Genomic DNA, 8030 nt, shown 5'->3' on the forward strand with positions numbered 1-8030 from the left:
CTTGGTGGTAGTAGGCAAATAATCGAATGAGACCTTGGAGGACTGAAGTGGAGAAGGGTTTCGTGTGAACAGTGGTTGATCACGAGTTTAGTCGGTCCTAAGTTTCAAGGCGAAAGCCGAAAATTTTCAAGTAAAAAAAAGTAACTAAAATTTATATTTTGTCATAATTAAAAAACTTGAATAATTTTGAACGAAAGGGAATACGGTTCCAATTCCGTAACCTGTTGAGTATCCGTTTGTTATTAAATATGGGCCTCGTGCTCATCCTGGCAACAGGAACGACCATAAAGAAGCCGTCGAGAGATATCGGAAGAGTTTTTCTTTCTGTTTTATAGCCGTACTACCATGGAAGTCTTTCGCAGAGAGATATGGTAGATGGGCTAGAAGAGCATGACATATACTGTTGTGTCGATATTTTCTCCTCGGACCTTGAAAATTTATGGTGGGGACACGCAAACTTCTCAACAGGCCGTACCAATATCCGCAGCTGGTCTCCAAGGTGAAGAGTCTCTAGTCGATAGAATAATGTAGGTAAGGGAAGTCGGCAAATTAGATCCGTAACTTCGGGATAAGGATTGGCTCTGAAGATTGAGATAGTCGGGCTTGATTGGGAAACAATAACATGGTTTATGTGTGCTCGTTCTGGGTAAATAGAGTTTCTATCATTTATGGTAGTTTCTTGTTCCCCGGATAGTTTAGTTACGTAGCCAATTGTGGAACTTTCTTGCTAAAATTTTTTAAGAATACTAGTTGGGCAACCAGCTAGTTCTTTTAAATTATAACGATTATCAATTAACAATCAATTCAGAACTGGCACGGACTTGGGGAATCCGACTGTCTAATTAAAACAAAGCATTGTGATGGCCCTAGCGGGTGTTGACACAATGTGATTTCTGCCCAGTGCTCTGAATGTCAAAGTGAAGAAATTCAAGTAAGCGCGGGTCAACGGCGGGAGTAACTATGACTCTCTTAAGGAGGATCAATGGGTCTGCAGAAGGGGAATAATGGTTCATTTATCAGCAATGGCAAGTGGACTACCGTCCTTCGTTAGTCAGATCAAGTCGACTCATAGGCAACATGTGCCCCACTTTAACTTGTGGCCTCCTCGTGGTGTCCTCCGGGTGCTGGACCGATGTAGTTTCGGCAGCAGCGAATATGAGCGGCGAAAGGGGCCATTGGGTTACCACCCCGATGGTCCTGAAAAACTGATGGTGCAAACTTAAATAACATGCCTCGGATAGCTGAAAGTTATTCAGTGAATTCTCCTACGGCATCCGTAGGAGCCCATCAGGGAAGGAACGTAGATGCTAATCCAGTTGTTGGACATCTATGTGTGGAATGCGGCCGATCTTTTGGAACAAAGACCGGTTTAGGCGTCCACATGTCGCGTCAGCACAAAGACAGGCTTGATGAGCTTCGTACGCGTGTTGACGTGAAAACCAGGTGGTGTGAGGAAGAATTGGCCATGATGGCGAGGAAGGAACTTGAGCTCATAGCAAATGGCGAGAGGTTCATTAATAAAAAGCTGGCGTTGCATTTTCCAGAACGCAGCGTCGATGCTATTAAAAAGTGTCGACAGAGGGATAATTATAAGGCAAAAATCGAGCAGCTAAGAGGGCAAGCGGCTCTTATCCCCGAAATTAGTGAACCACAAACCATTACGCGCCGCCCTAGTATAAGTGGGCTTGAGTCTTCTTCTTCAATGTCAGAGTCGGTTCCAATCACACCATCGATACATTCGGACGACGTCCTCATGCGGATACTGCGGGGCTTCGGCCCTGTGGGATGTAATCGATCGTGGAGAGTCGAGGTTCTGCAATCTATCATTGATGGAGCGCAGACTTCGGGCAAAGAAGCAACTCTCCAGTGTTTGTCTAACTATCTCCTGGAAATTTTTCCGAATCGAAACGAAGGTCCGGTTTCGGCGAGAGTCTTTCCTGAGCCTCGCAATAGGAGACAAAATAGAAGGCAGCAGTTCGCTAGGGTTCAGCGTAACTGGGACAAACATAAAGGTCGATGCATTGGATCCTTGCTTGCAGGACCCGACGAGTCGGTAATGCCAAACCAAGAGATTATGGAACCATACTGGAGAGAAGTCATGACACAGCAGAGCCTTTCCTCTTGCAATAGCACCGTGCCCCATATGGGACACTTGCTTGAGGGGGTATGGTCACCTATTACGTCTAGGGACCTGCAATTGCATCAAGTGCCATTGACTTCTTCTCCCGGACCGGACGGAATATCTCCAAGAACTGCCAGGAGTATTCCCAGTGGTGTTATGCTTCGCATAATGAACCTTATTCTCTGGTGCGGCAAACTACCCACACTCTTCCGAATGGCTCGAACCGTTTTCATCCCGAAGACGGTAAGAGCATCCCGACCAGAAGACTTCCGTCCGATATCGGTGCCTTCTGTCATAGTTAGACAACTCAATGCCATCTTGGCATCTCGATTGGCCTCATCAGTCGATTGGGATCCGCGTCAGCGGGGGTTTCTTCCTACTGACGGTTGCGCCGATAACGCGACAATAGTTGACTTAATCCTGAGGGACCACCATAGACGTCATGCGTCGTGTTATATCGCGACACTTGATGTCAGCAAAGCGTTTGACTCTGTGTCTCACGCAGCGGTAATTGACACCCTATCCGCGTATGGTGCACCAACGGGTTTTGTTGACTACGTACGTAGCTTGTACTTGGGAGGTGGCACTAGTCTCAATGGTAAAGGCTGGAGATCAGAGGAATTCGTCCCTGCTAGAGGTGTGAAGCAGGGTGACCCTTTGTCTCCACATATGTTCAACTTGGTCATCGACCGGTTGCTCAGGTCTCTACCGGACGAGATTGGTGTCAGTGTCGGAAATGCCAAAACAAACGCTGCAGCGTTCGCAGACGATCTGGTGTTGTTTGCTTCTACACCGAAGGGCCTTCAGGCATTATTGGATACCACGGTCTCCTTTTTGGCGTCCGTTGGGCTGACCCTAAACGCTAATAAGTGTTTTACTGTTAGTGTCAAGGGGCAACCGAAGCAGAAGTGTACTGTGATCGAATCACGGAGCTTCTGTGTAGGTTCGCGCACGTGTCCAAGCTTGAAAGCGTTCGGAGGAGTGGAGGTATCTCGGCATTCAGTTCACTGCGGACGGGAGGGCCCGCTACAATCCGACTGAGGACATTGGTCCCAGATTGGATATCATATCGCGGTCCCCCCTGAAGCCACAGCAGAAGTTATTCGCCCTCAGAACTGTCCTCATTCCACAGCTATATCACAAGCTAACCCTTGGTAGTGTGGCAATAGGCGTTTTGAGAAAGTGTGACAGACTGGTACGGTCGGTCGTAAGGAAATGGTTAGATCTTCCTATGGATGTGTCAGTAGCATTCTTCCATGCCCCCCACACAAGTGGGGGTCTCGGTGTTCCCTCAGTTCGAAGGACAGCTCCAATGCTGCGCATACAGAGGCTAACGAACATAAAATGGCCCCACCTCGAGCAATCCGAGACGGCCAGTTCGTTCCTTAGTGCGGAAATTCGGAGGGCCCGAGATAGGTGCAAGGCATCGGGAGACGCGGCTCTGGATACACGCCTTTTGATCGATTCGAGTACTGGGCGGATAGGTTGCACTCCTCTGTTGATGGTAGCGGTCTCCGTGAAGCAGGGCGTTATGCTCCGCAACACGGGTGGGTTGTCGCACCCACGCGTTTGTTAACTGGAAAAGCTTATTTGAATGGGATCAAACTGCGGATAAATGCCCTACCCACGCGGTCTCGTACCACGAGGGGAAGGCACGAATTGGAGAGGCAGTGTCGTGCAGGATGTGATGCTCCCGAATCACTAAACCACATTCTGCAGAAGTGTCATCGTACGCATGGGAGGCGGGTGGCTAGACACAACAGTGTAGCTAATTATCTCAAGCGGGGACTTGAGACGAGAGGCTACTCTGTCATTGCTGAACCAAGTCTGCAGGGAGAGAACAGGATATATAAGCCGGACCTGGTGGGTTTCCGACCAGATCACACTATAGTGATCGACGCTCAGGTTGTGACTGACGGACTTGATCTTGACCAAGCTCATCAGAGTAAGGTTGAGATCTACGACAGACAGGACGTACGAACGGCTCTGGTTCGGGATTATCGGGCACATGAGGACATTAAAATCGTTTCTGCTACGCTAAACTGGAGGGGCATCTGGAGCTATCGGTCGGTAAAACGACTGAGAGCACTGGGAGTCCTTAACGCTGGTGATAGCAATATTATCAGTACCAGGGTGGTAGATGGCGGAGTCTGCGGCTTTAAGACGTTCATGTTCCATACTGGATATCGCCAAGGAGTGGGTTAGCACCGAGGTTTACTTTCCTCATTGAAAGTCAACTACACTGGCCAACATCTATTGTGTACAAAGTAAAGGGAAAACAGTCATATGACGTGCCATTCATATATGGCATTGTTGTGTGGGCAAATTCATTTCCTACAAAAAAAAAATAGCCAAATGCCTCGTCATCTAATTAGTGACGCGCATGAATGGATTAACGAGATTCCTACTGTCCCTATCTACTTTGGCCGTGTGGTTGGCGGCAGGGTGGATGTAGTAAAGAATACCAACCACAGTGGACCCCCACTTATCGTAAAAGGCGATTAAGGAGGTACGGCACCAACGTTAACTGTTTGGAGTTTAATTGGTAGTATAGTAGCAAATACGACACCTGACCAGAGGTGATTTTCTGGTACCACGGGAACCAGGTGCCTGCGGACTTGTCCGTCCTGGTATTTGGTGCGGCCCTTCGGGGAGTATCGTGGTGGCTGTGGTAGTCCAAAGCGGACAATGAGGATTATACTCAGCGTGGAGTTGCGTACGTATCAACCGGTTGCCGATAACCAAAAATCGGAAGAGGTTTTAGGTGGGCCTCGCTCCCCACACAGGAGGAAGTGTCCAGTCCAAACAACTGGCCTTCAAATGTGTACCTGCGGTGAATTCCAAGGGGGCGCTGATCAACGCTTAATTTGATTCCTAAGCTCGGGCTTCGTGGGATTAAGCCAACATGGCAGGTGCTCACGTTAAACTCGAGTTTATTTCTGTCCCTATCTACTTTGGCCGTGTGGTTGGCGGCAGGGTGGATGTAGTAAAGAATACCAACCACAGTGGACCCCCACTTATCGTAAAAGGCGATTAAGGAGGTACGGCACCAACGTTAACTGTTTGGAGTTTAATTGGTAGTATAGTAGCAAATACGACACCTGACCAGAGGTGAATTTCTGGTACCACGGGAACCAGGTGCCTGCGGACTTGTCCGTCCTGGTATTTGGTGCGGCCCTTCGGGGAGTATCGTGGTGGCTGTGGTAGTCCAAAGCGGACAATGAGGATTATACTCAGCGTGGAGTTGCGTACGTATCAACCGGTTGCCGATAACCAAAAATCGGAAGAGGTTTTAGGTGGGCCTCGCTCCCCACACAGGAGGAAGTGTCCAGTCCAAACAACTGGCCTTCAAATGTGTACCTGCGGTGAATTCCAAGGGGGCGCTGATCAACGCTTAATTTGATTCCTAAGCTCGGGCTTCGTGGGATTAAGCCAACATGGCAGGTGCTCACGTTAAACTCGATCTGTCCCTATCTACTATCTAGCGAAACCACAGCCAAGGGAACGGGCTTGGAATAATTAGCGGGGAAAGAAGACCCTTTTGAGCTTGACTCTAATCTGGCAGTGTAAGGAGACATAAGAGGTGTAGAATAAGTGGGAGATATTAAATTTCGGTTTAGTATCGACAATGAAATACCACTACTCTTATTGTTTCCTTACTTACTTGATTAAATGGAACGTGTATCATTTCCTAGCCATTATACGGATATATTTATTATATCTTATGGTATTGGGTTTTGATGCAAGCTTCTTGATCAAAGTATCACGAGTTTGTTATATAATCGCAAACAAATTCATTAATGAGAGAGTGCATTTATGTGTTCTTAAATTTAAAAATTTGGTATAACTCCAATTACTCAGGTATGATCCAATTCAAGGACATTGCCAGGTAGGGAGTTTGACTGGGGCGGTACATCTCTCAAATAATAACGGAGGTGTCCCAAGGCCAGCTCAGTGCGGACAGAAACCACACATAGAGCAAAAGGGCAAATGCTGACTTGATCTCGGTGTTCAGTACACACAGGGACAGCAAAAGCTCGGCCTATCGATCCTTTTGGTTTAAAGAGTTTTTAACAAGAGGTGTCAGAAAAGTTACCATAGGGATAACTGGCTTGTGGCGGCCAAGCGTTCATAGCGACGTCGCTTTTTGATCCTTCGATGTCGGCTCTTCCTATCATTGTGAAGCAAAATTCACCAAGCGTTGGATTGTTCACCCATGCAAGGGAACGTGAGCTGGGTTTAGACCGTCGTGAGACAGGTTAGTTTTACCCTACTAATGACAAAACGTTGTTGCGACAGCATTCCTGCGTAGTACGAGAGGAACCGCAGGTACGGACCAATGGCACAATACTTGTTCGAGCGAACAGTGGTATGACGCTACGTCCGTTGGATTATGCCTGAACGCCTCTAAGGTCGTATCCGTGCTGGACTGCAATGATAAATAAGGGGCAATTTGCATTGTATGGCTTCTAAACCATTAAAAGTTTATTATTCATTAATAGACGACGATGGATGTGATGCCAATGTTACATATAACATAGTAAATTGGGAGGATCTTCGATCACCCTGGTGCCGCGCTAGTTATATATTAAAACATTATTTAATACAATGACAAAGCCTTGAATCAATTGTAAACGACTTTTATAACAGGCAAGGTGTTGTAAGTGGTTGAGCAGCTGCCATACTGCGATCCACTGAAGCTTATCCTTTGCTTGACGATTCGATAAAATATATATGTTTAAGGCATATATCAAAAAATATTATATATATATTTATATATATAAATATGCAAAATTGTATGCATAATTATTAATTATGTGTTATACAATTACGCATATAAGAAGAAAATTTATATAATATATAAATATATTATATATATATGTCGGAGCAAGTTCAGTAATTTGAAATTGCGCGCCTAAGTCTAGAATTGCACGCCTGCGTCCTGGGGCGAATTGTGTAGTGTTGCAAAAGGCGAGAGCCTTTGTATACTGTACAACACTAGAAAAAGTGAGACGACAGCATATGCGGTTGTCAGTGTGTCTCAGTGTAAGGTTGATAGAATGAGACCACAATAGAACCCATATGGGTGTGAGTGTGGTAGTGCAGAGAAACTGAAAGCGTCCAGTTGGATTGTGAAATAGGAAGAGATCAACACACGCTGAGCCTCGCTTCACTATTTTTAGCGATAATAATAAAAAGATGGCTGAAATAAACCCACAGACGCAACCAACAAACGATGAAGCAATTCATGCTTTCTACATCAGAAGTGGGATGTAACTCCGGATCTACAGTATTTTCGGATCAGTTTCGTGCCTTGATGGAACAGCAAAATCGAAGTTTTATGCTACTAGCAAACACGTTGCATACGGCGTTTCGAGAGCCTCTTCAAAGTAACGGCATTGTTTTGCCGAAATTTAATTCGGACGTCTCTGGAGCAGATGCAATTCAGTGGTGCGCGACTGTGGACATCATTTTGAGCGAAAAACCGTTGGAAGGCAGTGCATTAATAATGGCATTAACGCAGTCTCTTGAAGGAAGCGCTTCACAGTGGCTATCGCAGATCTGCTACCCTGGAATCACATGGCAGCAGTTTAGGCAGTTGTTCGAGCAGCGGTATGAAAATACTGAGACACCGGCGGCCGCAATTCTCAACCTGTTGGGTAGCCAACCAAATGCTGGCGAGAGCCTTGCCGTTTATGCGAGCCGAAAAAATGACGTCACTTGTCACAAAATGGCGTGATATGGAAAAAGAAGAAATTGCCGCATCTGTGGTACTTGGGCATCTAGCACATCATGACCATAGATTGCAGCGCGTAGCATACACAGCAAGTATTCACACCAGACGCGAGCTGCAGTCTGAGCTGCAAGTGTTTTCATTAGACAAAAAGCGATCCAACTTCTCGCACGA

General features: G+C 46.6%; 1 pseudogene; it reads left to right on the forward strand.

Annotated features, from left to right (window-relative positions):
• The window catches only part of LOC117577161 (large subunit ribosomal RNA), an 8522-nt pseudogene extending 1676 nt beyond the window's left edge, over window positions 1-6846 (forward strand).
• The last annotated feature ends 1184 nt before the right edge of the window (window positions 6847-8030 follow it).

This window comes from Drosophila albomicans, unplaced genomic scaffold (assembly GCF_009650485.2).
Source record: "Drosophila albomicans strain 15112-1751.03 unplaced genomic scaffold, ASM965048v2 utg000322l_pilon, whole genome shotgun sequence".
In the NCBI taxonomy this organism is placed as follows: domain Eukaryota; kingdom Metazoa; phylum Arthropoda; class Insecta; order Diptera; family Drosophilidae; genus Drosophila; species Drosophila albomicans.